The sequence below is a fragment of the Pinus tabuliformis genome, chromosome J (assembly GCF_031772625.1).
Source record: "Pinus tabuliformis cultivar Carrire ecotype Pingquan chromosome J, CPIR1, whole genome shotgun sequence".
NCBI classification, from domain to species: Eukaryota; Viridiplantae; Streptophyta; class Pinopsida; order Pinales; family Pinaceae; genus Pinus; species Pinus tabuliformis.
The window spans coordinates 1,248,860,327-1,248,881,284 of NC_142295.1; the positions used below are offsets into that span (position 1 = coordinate 1,248,860,327).

The following is a 20,958-nucleotide window of genomic DNA, read 5'->3' on the forward strand; positions in this document are numbered from 1 at the left end:
GTATAACTACAATAGTAATGGGGTAATCACTAGTATTATAGGGACCCAATAGTGTGTTAGGGAGCCTAAATTTCTCTTCCATGGTCAATCGTGGAATTCAGTGCACGCCCTATAAGGAGCCAATTGCAGCGCCAGCTATTGCAATGATTTGCTAAATCAATGGAGCCAAAAGGTAACATATGTTCATTTCTTTTATAAAAACATTTTTTTTTAAATCATGCTTTTAATTTTGTTAATTGTTTTAACATGTGACAAAGCAAATTCCTCACGATTAAATATTTTTTTAATGGTCATTCCATGCCTTGGACCACCATCTAAATCAACATCGATCATTATTAATCCCTGCCTCCTGCGACATAAGACTATAGTAATTGAAATGGGTTATCTTTATAAACCTTGCACATAAATCGATAGAGTGTAAAACTTATAAACCATACTTCGTTATGTATGATGTCCCCACCACATTTCCTCGACCAATAAAGCATATTGACTCTTTATAGACACACCCGTATTACTTCTCATCAAATTCTATTTTTTGCACAATATTACATATGCATGAATACATAAACATAAATATCACAAATATATAATAATCATAAAGATAAATATAATTTTGTTTGTTTTGTAAGCAAGGAAAAAGAAAAACAAGAGAAATAGGGAAGAATCCCGACGCTAAGATTATGTAATGTTCATTTAAAATTAATGAAAAGTCAGATACCCATGACTTCCGTATATAATATTTATTGAAATTTTTTCTAAAAATTATGTTTAACCAACTTCAATTATATTAAAAAACAATTTATATAAATATATACATTGTAGTAATTAATTATAAATGGTTTTAATTATTATTTTAAAAGTAATAAATATATAATTTTGTTTTCAATAATAAAAAATTCTATTCAATTATCTTTAATTTAAAAAGTTAATATTTCCAAATATTATTAATAAATAAATATACTCTCTACTTGTATCTATAAAGTTAATATTGCTAACTTGTATTTCAATAAAAAATACTATTGAATTAAATGCATAATTTATAAAAAAAAAGAATTAAAAGCATTTGTATTAAATCTAATCGTTCTTTCGATGTGAAGTACACATATAATATCATTTCATTTGAAGAAAGGTAAAAATAAGTTAATAATGGACCAACCATTTTGTACAAAATTAAATTCGGAAATTAAAAACCCAATATCTATGTTGAAATTAAATCATAATATGATATATTATATGCAAGGGAGATTGACAATAAATATTTTGGCACAAATTACATGTGTTGAGACGATTGATTGACCTGTAAATTATAACTCAACCTTCTACAGGTCTTGCATCTTCTCAATATCAAAATGAGAATCACATCGAGGAATTCACGATCATATAGCTTCTTTGTCACAAAAGTGGAAGGCAGTGTGGCTGGAAAACTTGATTACGTGCATTCCTCTACCCATAATTTAATTACATAACTTCAGACGTTATCCATATCCATGTATATCTCCCTAACCCACCTCCCGTGCTTTGTTTTTTTTCTCTGACAAGTGCTTCGTTGTTTTGCTTTGCCAGGCATACAGATCAACGAGCATACATGGTTTTAGGAATGGATAGCCACCCGATAAGCTGCATGGAGTAGAAACTTGCTTCTCCACTGCGTGCCTTACTTCATCGCCTTCCCTGCTTTACCACTTTGGGCAGATTAGCTTCTAGTGCCATTAGTGAAAGTTCCTTTGGCTCTGGTCAACCCTGATTTACTACTTTCTCTACTGCCATCTGTTGACACCTAATCCTCTGTGGTTGGGTGAATCTCGAATGTGAACAGTCATCAGAAGATGAACTGAGCAGTCACATTCTTGTATATAACAATAGCTACCTAATGTAATAAATCGAATCATCTTTTCTGCCTAATGGAGTTACTGCCTGGCCTGACATGGTATCAGAGCCAGCTCCTTTTTTTAGCCTTTGTGTCTTTGTAACTCCTGGTCTGCTCCACTGCTCCCCTGTAATTCAGCCACTTATTACCTGCATTCTGTCTGCCATCCCTGCGCTGTACCTACGCTCTGCTCCATATTCCATTACCTGCACCATACAGTATGCTGCCCTACTGCTACGTAACCTGCGCCCTGCTCTTCTGAAACTTTGTCCTATCCAGCGCTGCCCTTACTGTTATGACATTTACGCTGTAGATATATTTTCGTTGTCAGTTTGCAGCCCAGGTTCAAATTATTCACTGTTTACACAGCTATCATGCTGCTACCTTAGTGGTTGCCGCTGCAATTCCCCACATCCGCCATCTGAATGAGCCTGAGCCTGTCTTTACGTTCCTGACATGGTTCCTGACAATGGTATGGAATGCGATGGAGGTCGGTAATTGTACCGGTGCCACTCCAGCATTCTTTGCTGCTTCTCCATGAAGCTTTTCTGTGTGAATAATCCTGGGAGATAAACTGCTCTGGCAACGTCTTTCTCATAGTTCGCCTGGAGCTTCAACACTTCTCGTCCCTTTTTATCATAGTTTTTGTTTGCCTGGAGCTTTGGCGCCCATCGTGGGGCTCAACACGGCGACCTCCTGTAACGTCTTGAATGTAAAAGCTTATGACAAATCGCAGCATCTTCCCAAACGTTTATAGCTCATGACAAATCGCCGCATCTTGTGTTTCCTTTAGATATAAATATATTTTTTTTTTTGTCTCAAATGCCTGTCATCTTCGTCGTCGGTTCGAATCCACCATCTTAGTCGCCGGTTCGAATCCACCGGCCCACGTATTGAATCAATGGTGGCCTATGCAGGTCGCCGGCCCACGTATTGAATCAATGGTGGCTTATGCAGGTCGCCGGCCCACGTATTGAATCAAGCTCCCCACGTATTTTATGGTTCAGAATGAGATAGATTTAGATAGAGTTAAGACATATATTCAAGGGTTCAGGCCTCTGGAAAGGAGAGCTTTTGTTGAGGAATGTCAAATGGGCCGTGCGCTCATGGTATTAAGATATTGCTGCGTTTTTTATTGTAAAAAGATGTAAACTTATCTTTGTTGGAAAGCTGCATATATATAGTGAACGCTGCCCACTTTGTGCATTGCATATTAAACAGTGAATTTACCCATGTGCACCACATTGAGTTCTGTGTAATTTACACTGATCAAGGAATGCGAAGGGTTTATTATGTGCATTAAATAGTCTATGCAATGGCGTGTTGAATTTGGGATGAATTCATGAAAAGCATTGGTCCGATATTTTTTTTTACATGAAAACATTGGTGCAGTGAGCGTGGAATGAAAATTTATTTTTATGGCGATATGTTATATGGTTGAGAAGTGGAAGGTATAACATATATATTGTTTTTCTATCAGCAGAAGTTTTTTTTTCTCTTACAGAATGCATTCAATCATCTCCATGGTAGGGATAGTTCTCACTGGCAAGGAGAACTATCCTGAATGGTCCCGGATGATAAAACACACCCTCATCTTCAATGAGTTGTGGAAAGGAGTATGTGTCGGAGAAGGAGACAAAGACCCAGTACAGCCTACCTCAGACAAAGAGCTCGTCATTTGGGAAAACAAGAACAGCAAAGCTTATGCATTAATCGCAACATCTGTAAATGAAGAGGTGAGTCGCCATATTTCGTCATATTCAACTGCCTTTGAAGCCTTACAAAAGCTGAAAGAACTCTATGACTCACATTCTGCACTTGAAGTTGTTCAGCTCATGATTAAACTCTTCACTCTTGAATTGAAAAATAATGATCCTCTTGCTCTTGCATCTGAAGTAAAGTCTATAATGCATGATATCAATTCCACTAAGGTTGAGCTGGATATCCCTCTTATTGCTTTTCTCAAGGCACTCTATCCTACCTACTCCAATTATCTCGAGTCTTTACAAGAAAATGGAAATCTTAAAGATATAACCTTTGACTCTCTTGTGAAAAAGTTTGCTGAAAGAGAGAAAGCCTTTGGAAAGAAGACAGCCCCTGAATCTTCTGAAGAGACTGTGTGCCTTGCCCATAAAGAAAAGCATCCTGCTCAAGCTTCTACAAGAGAAAGAGGTGGACGAAGAGGAAGAGGAAGATATTTCAGAGGCAGGGGGGGTAGACATTCTCAAGGAGAAAAGGCAGACCTACACTGCATTCGCTGCAAAAGAAATGGATCACATGATGCCTCTACATGCAAGCTACCATGGGACAAAATTGAGCAGAAAAGAAACCAACAGAAAGGTAAAACTGATGATACAGATAAAGGTAAAGTACCTGAATCCGCTCACTATATTGAGGCACAATGTAACATTGGAGTAAATGAAGATTTGTTTAATGCTTCACTTGCTTCTTCGAAAAATGATTGGTTGCTTGATTCAGGAGCAACCTGTCACATGACTCATAGAAAAGATTTTTTTGAAGATTTCACTGACAATGTTGATGGAGCAGTATACTTTGCAGATCAGTCAAAAATCAAGCCATCAGGGCTTGGCACAATCAGGCTTAAACTACCTGGTCTTCCATACTTTCTTCTGGATCATGTTCTATATCTCCCACAGCTCAAGAGAAACTTGTTGTCCTTGGTCCACATCCGCCAGCAAGGTCACTCCATTCATATGTTTGATGGCAAGCTTTAGGTAAGAAAAGCATTTGACCACTCACTTGTCATGAGGGGAATAGAAGAAGAAAGGCTTCTCAAATTGCAAGGAACCTCTGCTCATGCACAACATTTCTCATATATTTATCATTGTGAAGAAGGTACACTTCCATCAAGTTTATTATGGCATGCTAGATTTGGACATTTAAACTATGACAGTCTCCGCTTATTGAAGAAAAATGGTGTTGCTGGTTTGCCTACAATTCCCAGGAAACATAAGCAATGTGATGCTTGCATTCTAGGAAAGCATAGCAAACAATCTTTTCATGATTCACATTCAAGAGCACATAGGAAGCTTGAACTCATTCATTCAGATTTATGTGGTCCAATGCCTTTTCCTTCTGCAAATGGAAATAAATATATCATGACATTTATTGATGATTACACCAGAATGTGTTGGGTTTATTTATTGAAGAACAAATCTGATGCTTTTCAAACATTCAAGAATTTTCATAAATGGATTGAAAATAATGCACAATCTCATATTGGGTCTATTCACACTGATAATGCAAAAGAATATACATCAAATGAATTTGAAAACTATCTTCACCAACATGGGATCAAACATCAAACCACTGTGCCTTATAATCCCCAACAGAATGGTGTAGCTGAAAGAATGAATAGAACAATCTTGAATATGGTACGATCCATGCTTTTCTTCAAAAATGTAAAGATAATGTTTTGCGCTGATGTTGTTCTATGTGCTGCATATATAAAGAATAGATGTCCATCTAATGCTATAAGAAACAAGACTCCTTCTGAATTGTCGTATGGACATGTTCCTTCGGTAAAACATCTCAGGATCTTTGGTTCCACCTGTTATGCTTTGATACCAAAGGTACATAGAAACAAACTTGGTGCTAGAAGTCGTAAGTGTATCTTCCTGGGGTATTCAAACACCTCTAAAGCATACCGCCTCTATAATGAAGCAAATAAAAAGTTTGTTGTATCTAGAGATGTCATTTTTCTTGAATCATCCAAATCTGACAATGTTGTTGAGCGGCAACTTGATCGCTTGGATAGATTCGCAAAAACGAAATCATTTCAAGAATTTGATAATCAGATTCCACATCTTGAAGGGGGGATTCCTATACTAGATCAACATGTGGAATCTTCTTCTGAAGAACAATCTCCCCTGCATGAAATTCCAACAACGGATGATGCTTTAAGTGATGTAAGTGATAGAATTGGGAGACTCAATCTTGATTCAGTCCCAACTCAATCAACAGAGCAGCCCGGACCATCTCAGAAAGGTCCCCCAAAGTGGTTGACAAAGACACTTGAAAGTGTTCATCCTGATGAAATTGGAAAAACAGGAACCAGAAATTCAAACCGACAAAATGGAGGTGATGTAGATGACTCTAATTCACTAGTTGATATGGATGTTTCTTATGATTGTGAATTGAACTTGTCTACAGATTTTGAACCAACTTCCTTCAAAGAAGTAGCTTCTCATGATGAATGGAAAGAATCGATGCAAAAGGAGTATGATGCCCTCATAAAGAACGACACTTGGAAGCTGGTTGATCCTCCATTTCGAACCAAACTAATTGGCTGCAAGTGGGTCTACAAGAACAAGCACAAAGCTGACGGCTCACTTGACAAGCACAAAGCTAGGCTTGTGGCAAAAGGTTTTGCACAGAAGGAAGGGGTCGATTATGAGGAAAATTTTGCCCCCACAGCAAAATGGGCCACCATCCGGACACTCTTTGCACTAGCAGCTCAGAACGATTGGAAAGTCCATCAAATGGATGTAAAAACTGCCTTCTTGAATGGAGACCTAAAAGAGAATGTTTTTATGTCCCAGCCTGAAGGATTTGTTGTGAAAGGACATGAACAAAAAGTATGCAAACTTGTGAAGTCCTTGTATGGCCTCAAACAAGCACCGCGAGCCTGGTATGAAAAACTAACTGAGCATCTTCTGAAACTCAACTTCAATCATTTTGATCTTGATGATGCAACTTTATTTGTCAAGAAAGTTGGAAAAACAGTTGTATATCTTGTGGTATATGTAGATGATCTTTTAATGACAGGGAACAATGAAAGATACATTGCATCCATAAAGAAGGAATTGGGGAAAAGTTTTGAAATGACTGATTTGGGCTATGTTCATTACTATCTTGGCATTGAAGTAACCCAACATCCAAAATCCATATTTCTTTCTCAAAAGAAATACATTGGAGATTTGTTAAACAGATTTGGTATGACAGAGTGCAATCCTCTTTCCACTCCAATGGAACAAAAATTAAAGCTCACATCTATTGAAGGAAAGGAATTTGAGGATGCAACAAAGTATACACAGCTTGTAGGAAGTATCATCTACCTCACTACTACCAGACCAGACATTTCATTTGATGTTGGAATCCTCTCCAGGTTTATGCAAAAGCCTTGTGAGGGACATTGGTCTACTGCAAAAAGAGTTCTAAGGTACTTGAAGGGAACTCAAGACCTTGGAATCAAGTATACACAGGTGGACGACTTCAGCTTGATTGGATACTCTGATTCAGACTTCGATGGAGACAAAGAAACTGGGGTATCTACTTCAGGATATGCTATGAGTCTTGGATCAGGAGCTGTCTTGGAGATCATGCAAACAATCAGTTCCAGCAGATTCCACAACAGAAGCAGAATACGTGGCAGCAGCTGAAGCAACGAAAGAAATTGTGTGGCTCAGGAAAATTCTTGAAGATTTGCAGCTAAAACAAGTACAATCAACTCCACTCATGATTGACAACACCTCTGCAATAAAGTTGGCCAAGAACCCAAAGTTCCATGATCATATAAAGCACATCAATACTAAATATCATCTGATCCGACATCATGTTGAGGCCAAAACAATCCATCTCCGTCATTGTTCCACAAATGAGCAAATTGTAGACATCTTCACCAAAGCGCTTGGAAGAGAAAAGCTTGAAAGATTCAGAATGATGCTTGGACTCACCAACATCCCTTCAGATTAGGGGGGGAATGTTGACACCTAATCCTCTGCGGTTGGGTGAATCTAGAATGTGAACAGTCATTAGAAGATGAACTGAGCAGTCACATTCTTGTATATAACAATAGCTACCTAATGTAATAAATCGAATCATCTTTTCTGCCTAATGGAGTTACTGCCTGGCCTGACACCACCCTTTCCCCAAGCCAAACTTTCAACATTTCTCACATTTCCAGGAGAAAGCATCAGTAGTTTCTCTGCTAACTTTTGCTTGGCTATATTCAACTGATTAGATATTTTCACCAGCTTCTTCATCATTGATTTCATTTGGTTCTTCTCCATTGCCAACATCCATGTCAGTTGAGGTTTCAGGTAAAGACCTGCGTGGCTGAGGTTCTACATCATCAGAAAAAGATTGTTTCAGGTCTTCACCTTCATCGCCATCGGTAGTTGAGCTTCTCCTAGGGCGTTTTCTTCTATTTTTCACTCTGTTGTTGACCCTACTCTGACCCTGGACACCACAAAATTTACCATGAGATTTTTTGACAAAAGATGTTGCAGTGGCCTTTACAGTCCTCTGTCGCCATGTCATAGCTTCTTATTTGTTGCCGAAATGTATCAATAATACTATCTTGGATCTTTCATAATAGCTTCTTAACAGTGTGAAAAAGCCATAGAATGGATGATTTCAAAATGGGTAGAAAATAGTTCCTTGTATATAAAGGCTTAGTGGTTTCCATTGGAGGATTTGTAGGGGAAATTTTGTCAGGAAAAGGTAACCATGGTTGTGTGTATAAGGGTGTTTTAGGAGATGGTACTCTTGTAGATATAAGAAAAAACTTCATCTAGACTCCGGATTGTACAAGATGACAGTGCAGTTGAGAATGAGCTTCAAATCCTATCTAAACCACACAGTCCAAGGCTTGTTAATTTAATAGGTTTTAGTCATGATACAAAGGAACGAATTTTAGTGGTAGAGTTCATGTCCAATGGGACACTCCATGATATTTTTCACTATCCTCAATCACCCAGTTGGCCTAGAATGTTTCACTTTTCTTTGCATATTTCTAAGGTTATTCTAACATTGCATAGTGCAAGCCCTGTAATTCACTGAGACATCAAGTCATCAAATGTTTTAATTGATGCAAATTGGAATGCAAGGCTCGGCGATTTTGGTCTTGCTCTGAGGGGCCACATTGAGGATATTAATCTTAATTCAATACCCCCTGTTGGTACGATAGGGTACTTGGATCTGGGTTACATCATGCCTGGGAACCTTAGTACTAAAAATTATGTCTTCAACTTTGGAATTATTCTTTTGGAGATAATGAGTGGTAGAAATGTCATTGATGTTCAGTAAAACCCACCTTCCATTATTGACTAGGCAATGTCACTGATAAGGCAGAAAAAGATAATTGAATTATATGATCCTAGGACGAGTCCGCCCAAGAATCTAAACATAGTAAAGCAGATGGTTATTATTTTTTCAATATTTAATCCTCAACCACTTGGCAAGCTTTGGGTTCCCCTCATCTTGTGCCTATTACATAGAATCTGTTAGCTTTTAACATAACCATTAGTGAACCTTTAGGGATCCTTCCTAAGTAAAATATTACTCTGGAAGGAAAAACCATTTGTTGATCTTATGGTAGTCCAAGACCCCTTAGATTTCAATTTTCTCCTTAGGTGAGACTATGCCTATGCCATGAAATTTGTTGTGTCCACACTCTTTCGAGTGATGTCTTTCCCTCACAATGGAAACATTGTGACTATTGACTAGCTTTTGTTCGTTGGTCTTGATTTGAATACCATCCATATGACATCCCTTAATGTTCCTTATATGCAAATGGTCTCTACCCCACCACAGGTTAATTATGTGGCAACCAGTCCTATGTTTATAGTTACTGATGTAAGTGAGCCTCTCACCATTTCCTTAAGTTCTTTTGACTCAAATCCATAAATTGACATGGTGAACCCTTCAATGGGGACATTTGAACCCAAGTTTTTTATCCCCATTGATTACCTTAACATGTGTTCCTTCTAGAGAACTATTATTCCTTCTAATGAAGACTTATTGCAAGCCACTATCGGAGAGTGTCCCTTGGCATGTGTTTCTTCCAAATGGAAGCCATGATCAAGATGCCTGTGAGGATGGCTTTTTACTGTGTCAAGCTCGTTAAAAAATGAAACGGGTCCCTCTAAGCATAATTCTTTTCCTGTGTCAAACTCGTTAAAAAATGAAACAACACCCATGAGGATGGTTCTTTTATTTTTTCAACCTCGTTAAAGAATGAAACAGGTCATTATGAGGATGATTCTTTTATTGTGTCAACCTCGTTAAAAAATGAAACAAGTTCTTATGAGGATATTTCTTTTACTGTTCCAACCTCGTTAAAAAATGAAACAACTCCCATGAGAATATTTCCTTTTCTTGTGTCAAGCTCGTTAAAAAATGAAACAAGGTTCCATGAGCATAATAGTTTTCCTGTGTCAAGCTCGTTAAAAAATGAAATAAATCCTCCCCTAATCTAGTCGAGTATTTGATCTGATCTTGTGAATGAACCTTCATTTCATCCGCCTATTAGTAACCAGTAATCTACTTAGGCAGATCAAACAAATCTTGGGGCATGTACCTTTGCAGGTTATGCTTGGGGGGGATTAAAACTTATGTCAAGCACAATTTCCTCTATGTTTCAATCTTGTGTAAAAATGAAAACTATTTCGAGTCCATTTTGGTTATTATTTTCAAGGCTCATTAAACTCATGAAAATCCCTAGTGTCTTTCGCTATCTTTTCATGCTCGTAAAAGGTACATGAAAATGTCGAGTTCTTTCTGTCTTTCCCTGCTTGTTAATTAAATTGAAAGTTAGTGATATGAGTAGCTTTTTATCACTTTTTCGGACTCATTAAAACTTACAAAAAAGAGAAACCCTAGAGTTACCTTTAAGCTCTTTTCAGACTCCCGAAATATTAAAATATTATCGAGTACACTTGTTTCTTTCAAACTCGTTAAAGAAAATGAAGACCTCTAATTTATATAAGTTTACCCCTTTTATGGATCATGTGGAATATTTACGAAAAAGGTATACTTTGACTAATCATGGTCAAAAGAGTTCTCTCCTACATTATTTTACCCTTTTCCGAGCTTGAGAGACTAAATTTATGAAAAAGGACATTTTTGTAGTTTACTTATATTTTTCTCCTTACTCCATAAAAATGAAAAACACCGAGCTTTACTTTCTCTGGGCTCGTCAAAATTTACATTGAAATAGTTGAATATGTTTTATTTTTGTGTATTTTCAAACTCTTTAAATGTGAAAACAACATCAATTTACCCCTTCATTGGACTCGTAAAATCTAAACAGTGCAACACTCATTAATCTCGACAATACCAAACCACTCCTTCCTAGGGTTCGTTAAAAATACTTGTTGTAGTGTTTTCTTCTCAATGATGTACGAAAAAGACCCACTTAAGATCATGGATGACAAACGATCTCAACAATAGAAATGACTGCTAAACATTGTAGATCTGTAGCTATTGATAGAAACAAAACCTTCCAAAATTCTGATCTATGTTGCAATCATAGTTAAACAGTAAAATGAAGAGTAATAACCCCAAAACATCCAATGGAAACAAGATTTGTAAAGAATGATTTTATTATAACACGTGTGAAGGGAAGAAATATATGTTACCAGTGCCCTCTATGGGATGGGTTCTTGGCAATCCTAAAATTCTTTTAGCTTCTGTAGAGTCTCTCTCCTCTATAATGCATAAACCCAACAAAAATATGGTGTGCGACAATGAAAATAATCAGAGTTACAATAGTGAGTGCAACAATGAAAATAATCAAAAGTGAATAATGAATGGAAAACCCTCTTATTTATAACAAAATATTGAGTTATCCTCAAATAATGAGCAATAATAAAATATTATTGATGTCATTCTTAGAATTACCACTTGGAATATTTTGTTATATTTGTTTAGGAGGAAAAAAGTATTTAAAATTTTATTTAGAAGTAATAAATAAATAAATGATTTATTTATTATCTCAATGAATTAGTTAAGGAATAATAAACAAATAAGGATTTATTTAATTATTCCTAAGGGATTTAGTCAAATTTAACAAAGAATAGTAATTAATTAGTGAATAATTAATTATTCTTAGAGAAAAATAAGATAAATAATGATTTATCTGTTTATTTTTCATGATTGGGTCAAATTTGACAAGGAATAATAATAAAATAGTTGTTAAACTAATTATTCCTAGAAGAAAATCAAATAAATATTTTTTTATTTAATTATTCTTCATCGGTCTAACTATAAATTATTGAATAAAGGTGGTTTGTTAGGTAATTTCTCATAGTGAAAGCAATTTTACTATGTTAAAATTGGCTTTACATGGTGTACTTCGATCCATCTAGTAAATTAGGCTAGATGATCAATTTTTTGGTGATAACAGATTTCCCCCCAACGTACGAGTGTTAGGAGCAAAATGTATGACTGAAGTACGTTGTAAAGACATAATCACTTAGACAACACAAGGGAGTCAAGGAGAGAGAGAGAGAGAGTCAAATGAAGCTGAAGCTAAGAGAGGATAGTGACAGAGGGGGCGAGACTAATGCAAGTCTCCTTTTTGGTTGTGGTACCGGACCTCAATGAGGTGGGGGAGGCGTACCCATACCGGCTGAGATAACTTAGTAAAAAAATAATGGTTTGCCCAGAAATATGAAACTAAGCAATAAAGTACATGCTGAATGGTACATGACATGTTGGCATAATAGAGCCAGAAAATAATACAATGTGTCCCATATACATAATGCACCTAGTAAAAACATGAGCTGGGACTGAATAAAATAATATCTGAGTACATGAGATACAATGCCCCTTCCCTCAAAAAATGGGTGGGAGGGAGGGTAGAACAACTAAAGAAGCCCTGTTGAACAAGGAAGGGCTTTGCAAAAATGAATGGATCATCTGGAGGAGACGTGCATGCTATGAACACTATGGTCGGTAGGAATCGAACCCATCAACTCTGCGGCATTGCATCTGAGGTTATAGCATGGTAGGTATGCTTCCGAGCATGTGGGGGGCTACCTGAAGGGGCACCCCCTCATGAGGTCTGAAAACTCTCACACATACCCAGGAATCATTGGTACAATATGGCGCATCACTTGACTATCAAGTGTATGGATCATGAACATGAAACGACCAAGTAAAAGGGAAATAACGAGACCTTATGCTCGATCCAAGGTGCCAAACAAGAATGGGATCTGGAACCGAGATACACCACCCTCTAGGTTGTTCTTCTGGAATAAATGAGTTGATGTCGACATAATAGGGCCCGCGATAGATGAGGCAATGAGGAACCTCAACAAACGCACAAGGGAAAACAATAATGTGACTGATGGATTGACACTAGGGATAATGGGAAAAGTGGGGCTGAGGGACAAATAAAAGACTACCTTTGTCAGAGCATAAAGTGCAAGGTGGACCTGGCAACAACTGACTCAACTCCAGAGGGGATGGGGACACTCTGACTGGAGGCCAAAATGGGAAACAAAAGAAGAATGATATGCAAATATGGATGGAATACTGTGACATGATATGATGGGACATGAAATAGACTCCAAGAATGCAAGGGTGACTCATCACAGATGCTCTGAACAAAGGTGACTTGATGACGCTGCCACACAGACTAGGCCCAAAGGGGACCATGGGAACATGAGTAAATTATGGTCGCTCGTGACGAAAATTGACATATGGTACAACAAGTTTTAAGAAGAGATGGACCTCAAAGTACAAGTGTCGCTTTATGACGAAATTCGATTTTGAGAGGCGACAAAGTGACCCTTCTTGGCAAAATGGTTTCCAAGTGAAGTGTCAAATCATCAAAAACTGAGGAAGACCCAATTTAGAGCTCAATGAGAGATTTCTAGCAGTGTTGATGGTTCATCAAACTGAGCTATGGTCCAATCGCAATGGGCGATAGAAAAATCAGGGATTTTTCTATAAAAGGGCGTTTTCCCTCCAATTTGGATTCATTTGCTAAGTGACCTGTGGTTAATTTGGAGAGGAGGAAAAGGCCCTAAATCTTGTGGAGATCGTAGCGAACAAACCGACCATCAGAATCGGGATCTACGACCTTCAGGCAAGTGGCCTTACTTGTCTAAGAATGGCCTTAATTCTTCTTGGAACAATGGTTCCTAGTGAAGAATTAAGGGAAGAGGAAAATGAGAATGATATACTAGAGTTGGTCTAGAATCATCCTTGCCCACTAAGTCAAACATGGGGACTATGTGGATATAAAGTAGGACATTTGAAGATATGGTATCAAATGTCTACGATATGCGATGTGCATATGGATCGCTAGAGAGGCTGGTAGGACAAACTATCCAAGGAATGGGAGGATAATCAACCATACCTAGATCCAGTGGGATCTAGGCCGAGACTTAAGAAGATGGCCAGGGGAAAATAATCACGCCCCCAAGAATGGGATGCTAATCTGGTATGCAAAGGTGGGATGATGCCCCCTAGCAGGAGGAGTTTGTGGAGTTTCATTGTGTTCCGAGTGATCGAAAAAGGGATTCAAAGATCTCAACCAAATTTGGCACGAGATCCTCCAAAGGAGATGAGGAGATGTAGGGGCCTATGCGCCCCCCAGTATACTATGGGTGTACCAGATGCATTTAGAGCTATGGCTCCAAACACTCTTATGATACATAATATGATTATGTATTTTATATGACGATGATGGCTCGCCATTTGTGTGGTTAGCTTCTGTGGTATACATGTGATAAATGCCAATCTAGAATGTTGTTTGCAATGGTATCTACATAGTGATTTTGGGATTTAGGCACGTGACTGAAAATAATGGTTTCAAATTCACATACCAATAGCTTCACTCGTAAATATTTTCTAAATATGACTTGGTTATGCACATGATACACACCCTTCAATTGCATGACAAGTAACAAGGAATCTAAACAAACATGAAGGTGAAGGATTCTATGAGCGAGGGAATCGACTAACAAACCTATCACTGCATCATATTCAGCCTAATTATTGGTGGTAGATCCAATGCACATGTCGTTTGATAGGACTAACGTATGCAAGGGGGTAAAAATGGCCCAGGCTGCCGAGGCTAGATTCCGGGAGAAGCGACTTGCACCATCGGCATGGCCGATATACAGTGTGGATGATGGATCCATCTGAAAGGTGCAAAAGACAACGAATGAGATGATGCAATCTACCTAACTACATGGCAAAAATAAAGACACGCAAATCAAAGGGATGTGTTGTGAGCAACATTTCTGGAGGTAGAGCACATTGGGAGAATTAGGAAGGAGATGGCCTTCGAAATCCTCATGAAGGAATGCCCCCTTACTCAAGTGTAGGGGTAATCAGGGGTAGACATAGCTTCCATGGGGTCCTCATCAGGCTGGGAGATGGGTGGATGGGAGGAAGGTTGACTACATGATGCGGCAACATTACCTGGTGCATCAACCTGAGGAATAAGGTTCACATACACATCGTCTTGAATGGTAGATGACAGACTGGTAGACGGAGGGTCTACTAATGTTGAGACCTCAGATTCTATTGAAAAAGGTTCGATAGAAATGCGTGCAACAACCTCAGGAAGGTTTGTCGGTGAGGAACTCAAGGATGATAACAGGTAAAGAATGGGGCCTGTGGTGTCCGTCATCTCGACATCGGGGGAGGGGATCACAATAGAGGGGCCAAAGTTTCCCTGTTCTGGTTGACTGGTGGTACCAGAATCCACAGGTAGAGGAGTAGAGGCTCTACTACGAGTGGCCTCGTATTCACGAATCGCCCCAAGGAAATCGTGAAACTCATTGAGACGAGGGAAACAATGGGAATAGTGACCATGAAGATCACAAAGGGCACAAGGGTGGTTTGTGTGAAGCATTTTGAGTTTCTTAGGTGGGACCGATATGTCAACATGGACTTCTGGAATATTCGACTCAGGGAACGCTTCATGAACCAAAGGTTTAAGTTGAGGAAGTTCAGGACAATTGTTGGTGGCATGCCCAACAACTTCACACAAAGTGCATGACTTTGGGGCCTTAGGGGCTGGAGGAGCTTGCCTTGTCATTTGAATATTTCTTTTTAGATTTACCCCCTTGGCCAACTTCTTTCGCAACTCGAGTTGGTTCCTGTTGAAGTTGTGATGGTACTGAAGTAGCGACAGTGGTCATGGGGACTAGTTGAATTGGTGTCAAAGCATGATATGGTCATGGCTCACCATGCGAAATGTTTGCAGGGGGATTGATGTACCATACTGGGATCCCAAGAGCCATGTTAGGAAGGACGAGTGAAGCCATGACAGGTATAGAAAAAACTCCTGGAGGGGGAATAAGAAAGGTATCTGGCTGATAGGATAATGCCCCGACATAACAGATCTTGGATGGTTGAGACTTGGAGGAATAGTTCCTGGAGGGAACATAGGAGAGGCACCCACAAACAGAGGAGGTCCCAGGGGAGTGGGTCCAAAGGGTTCAATTAGAAGAGCAAGAGTAGGATGCTAGGGAGCTAGATGTTGATTAGGTGTACCAGACTGGTTAAGGGTAGCCTGTGACACTTGTAACATGCAAACACTCATGGAAGTAGGTTCAGAATTGGGAGGGGGAGGACCAGGGAAGGAACCTAACAATGAGGAATCTTTATAGACTCCGGGTGAGACACTAGTACAAGGAGTGGATGATTATTTATCGGATACTGAAAAGATGATGGACTCGGGGGAGGTCATGGACGTCGGCTCGTAGTAGGTCAACTAATCAATGGTAACCCTCTTTCCTTAATGGGGGAAGCACATCTTGCGGAACATCGTAGACGCAACATCTGACATGGCATATGTGTAACTATGACCTAAGAGGATGTTATAATCCAAAGGGGCATCTATGACTTCGATATCAACATGGACAGTCTTGCCCGCAAGGGTCACTAACCATTTGTGGTATATGCTGAGGGGCTGGGAGGAGTGTCCGTCCCAAGCACGCAAGATGATGGTGGAGGGGGGCAGGTGACTTGAGTTGTTTCCAAACAGTAGTGGACATCACAATGGTGGATGCGCCTTCGTCAATGATGCATTTAGAGATGATGGCATTACATACTCTAACTGGTATCTGGAGAGTAACAGATGAAGGCAATTGGGGGTGCTCTGATGTATCAACTGGGAATACAATCAAGTGATTGTCGAAAGGGTCCATTGCACCCAAAGCAGTTAGTAGAGCCTTCTTTTGGGAAGGGCATGACTAGAGGACTTCTAGTGTCAACATGGCAGCAGGTGATTGCGCCAAGTCATCTACTATACTGTATGTATGGGCAACTCTATTAGTAGCTGCATTACAATGTAATGGTCCTTTTGGGATATTGGGAATGGAATCAACTTTTGGTTGAGGGATATGTAAGGGACCATTGGGTGTTGTAAGAGGCTCAGTGGACAATTTGGTTTTGACTCGGCAGCTGACAAAGTGGGGGGCTTGTCATATTGACGCGATCGAGTTTGTAGGTTGATATGGGATGGTTTAACCTCATTAAAGTTAATCATAAGAATATGGTAGTCACCGGGACCAGAAGGTTGGGGGAGGTGAGCTGCTTGACCTGGTTAGGGTTGAGTAGCAACAAATCCTTACTGGGGGAAAGGATTTGTGAGCACAACCGGTTGAGGCGACGTAGGATTCTAAGGCGATTGTTGACCTCAAGAAGCTGCTTGAGCTTCCCATAGTTGGAAGATTTGGGGTAAAAGGGGACACTCATGTGTATAGTGGCCATGTACACCAAAACATGCGCAAGGCTTATTCATATAAATAGCCTTTTTTTGCTTGGGTTGGACGCCCTATTGCTGGCTATTGGTGTTAGGTTGGTTCCCCTAAGGTTTGCTAGGCTTATTACCTTGGTTACCCTGGTTACCCTTCCCCTTATTCTTTTTCTTCCAATTATGGGGATTGGTATCAATCTGTTGTGAAAACACCTGATCCCGAGGGGGTGGTGGCTGCTAGGGCTGAGGATGCATGGGAGGCTGTGGCACTAATGCTTGAGGGGCTAGAGCGCGAGGCTGTGCATAAGAAGGAGCAACAATTTGGTAAACGGGTAGAGGCCTTGGAAACATGTTGCTATTAGGAGTGGCATAAATGTTGGAGGAACTGGCGCCCCCCTGAGGGTAACCATAACTCTGATGAGAATATGGCGAAGAGTGTGAAATGGATCCAACGATACCGTCAACGGCGTGAGATGCCCCCAGTGCATTAGCACTGTCAGGACGAGGGAGGTATGCAATAACAATATAGACATAACCTAATTGAGCATAAATCAGATCATATCTCAAAGCGATCTAGGGAGCTTCTTCCTCAGTCTGGGGAAAATGAGATGCAATATCTTTCCCAATGGGGGATAAAAGGCTCTTGGGAAACCACTCTATATAAACATGGTCTTTGAAAGGTAGGGCACAACATGTCCTCCTCCTTTGATGCCACTCTTGAACATGGTCAGAAAGGCGAGTAGCAGAGGATTGACGAAATGTGGTCAAAATCTCAATACCAGTGTTGTACTAGAGAGGCAACTGGAAATAGGACAAGAACACTTTACAAAGTGTCGTGAAAATGGAATGAGAGGCGACGAGCCGGCATACATACCATTTTGTAGCGTCTCCAATGAGCGTGCGTTCGAAGAGTCGAAGACGAATGGACACATCGGTTATGGATTTGGACGAAGACCATGTGTGGAAGGATCAAACATGGTTGGTAGGATCCTCTCCAGCAATACCCTCAAACTTTGGGATGTCTGAGGGAAGCTTAGTCAGCATAGAGGGCCAACCAACATCATGGTGTATGGGGTCGTTTATCAACTAGTTAAGATCTGGTAGACTTAACCAAGCCATAAAGGGGAGCATGGGGGCTGTCGGAATGGTTCTTGAGACTGTTCTGCCTGATGTGACCACCAGTATAGCACCGGAGGCACCACCAGATTGGGGTCCTGCACCTGCTATGGGTCTAGACATGGTGACAATATGCAGTGAAGGAGGTTCGGAATCAGATGAGGAATTAGAAGGACTAGGAGAAGAGTCGGAATGGGGACTCAGAGGGCTATGAACTCGAACCCGACGGGGAGGAGTAATACGCCCAAGCAGAAACTGGGGGTGAAGGCCTAATAGTCTCTGCAACTGACGCCTTGGTGGCACAATGATGGAAGGACACATGGAACATGGAAAGGGTGAAGGGAGATCAACAATATATCTTCTGTCTCTGATGCAGTGAGATAAATTTATTATTTTAAGTCTTGGCTTGGTAGTGTAAACCAAGTGCCCTTCGCTTAAGGTGTGCTTGTGTGGGCAAGTGTATTAATTGATTAATCCCAAATCATGTTTGTAAAAAAGAAAAAATCTTGATGCAAATAAACTAAAATAAATAACAGAAAATAAACAACAAAACAATTGACTAAACCCCACCCAAACTGGGTTTGCAAACATTGTACTGCTAGGTGGCTAAACCGATGGAAAATACACTAAAACAATTAAGAGATCTAAATTTCGATGTGAATGGGATCAAGTGACTCTAAGCTACTGGAAAGTGGTGCAACAACAACAAAAAACTAGAGGGGAAGATCGCTGCAAAAAGATAGGGAGATGGGTGAAACACCTAGGGCAACCAATGGGACTCTAAGGGAATGACCAAACAAGTTTGAATGTGAAACTATGGATGGTAGCAACCTATCTTATCAGATCTGAAACAAAAAGGTTACAGATCTAGAAAACGTGGTTGAAAGTGATGCAAAAACTCAGACTTCTCACTCAGCTAAACTCTTTCTAGAAAGGTGAAAGTGTACTAGAAGCCCTAAAGGGAGCTAAATTCAACTTCGATGAGTAAAACAGAATGGATCAAGGTTTAAGCGGGATGAGATAGAGGTCAGACACCTAGTAGACAGCTCTCAGCAAAACCTAGAAAAAGATATGAGATAAACCCTAAAACCCATAAATCGCAGGTTCTGACATGGTTTTTTATGAAATCGCAGTTTTTGGGCAGAAAGTTGCGTTCTGGAGCCCAGATCGCACCTTTTGGGCTAGAAAATGTGATTTCTTCTCCCAGACTTTCGATCTGTAAATTTCAGAAAAAAAGTTTCGCCTTTGCCATGGTTGGTTCCTGTGACCTGGAAACGACTAGAAAGCTTACGGAAGTCAGAAATTTATCAAATATAGGGTTAAAACACTTGGAAATATTAATAGAAGAGAAAAAAGAGGAAACCCTTAGCTGAAAACCAAAGGTCACCCAGTTTTTTGGATCTGAAGTATAATCCCCAGCAGAGTCGCCAATTTTTTATTGGAGACTCAGGTTTCTGAATTGGAATTATTCCCCAACAGAGTCGCCAATTTGTTGCAGTGTTTTCTTCTCAATGATGTACGAAAAGAACTCACTTAAGATTGTGGATGATAAATGATCTCAAAAATAGAAATCACTGCTAAACATTGTAGATCTGCAGCTATTGATTGAAACAAAACCTGCCAAAATCATGATCTATGCTGCAATCATAGTTAAATAGTAAATAAAGAGTAATAACCCCAAAACATCCAATGGAAACCTGATTTGTAAAGAATGATTTTATTTTAACACTTGTGAAGGGAACAAATATATGTTACCAGTCCCCCTCTATGGGATGGGTTCTTGGCAATCCTCAAACGCTTTTAGCTTCTGTAGAGTCTCTCCCCTCTATAATGCATAAACCCAGCAAAAATATGGTGTGCAACAATGAAAATAATCAGAGTTACAACAGTGAGTGCAACAATGAAAATAATCAGAAGTGAATAATGAATGGAAAACCCTCCTATTTATAACAAAATATTGAGTTATCCTCGAATAATGGACAATAATAAAATATTATTGATCAAATTCTTGAAATTACTACTTGGAATATTTTATTATATTTATTTAGGCGGAAAAAAGTATTTAAACTTTTATTTATAAATAATAAATAAATAAATGATTTATTTATTATCTCAATGAATTAGTTAAGGAATAATAAACAAATAAGGATTTATTTAATTATTCCTAAGGGATTTAGTCAAATTTAACAAAGAATAATAATTAATTAGTGATTAATTAATTATTCTTAGAGAAAAATAAGATAAATAATGATTTATCTGTTTATTTTTCATGATTGGGTCAAATTTGACAAGGAATAATAATAAAACAGTGGTTAAATTAATTATTCCTAGAATAAAATCAAATAAATAATGATTTATTTAATTATTTTTCATGGGCTTAACTATAAATTACTTAATAAAGGTGGTTTATTAGGTAATTTCTCATAGTGAAAGCAAATTTACTATGGTAAAATTGGCTTTACATGGTGTACTTTGATCCATCTAGTAAATTAGGCTAGATGATCAA

At 39.0% G+C, this 20,958-nt stretch overlaps 1 pseudogene; it reads left to right on the top strand.

The window, feature by feature from the left end:
* Positions 1-2,087: 2,087 nt before the first annotated feature.
* Positions 2,088-19,674, top strand: LOC149231735 (serine/threonine-protein kinase-like protein At3g51990; annotated as a pseudogene).
* The last annotated feature ends 1,284 nt before the right edge of the window (positions 19,675-20,958 follow it).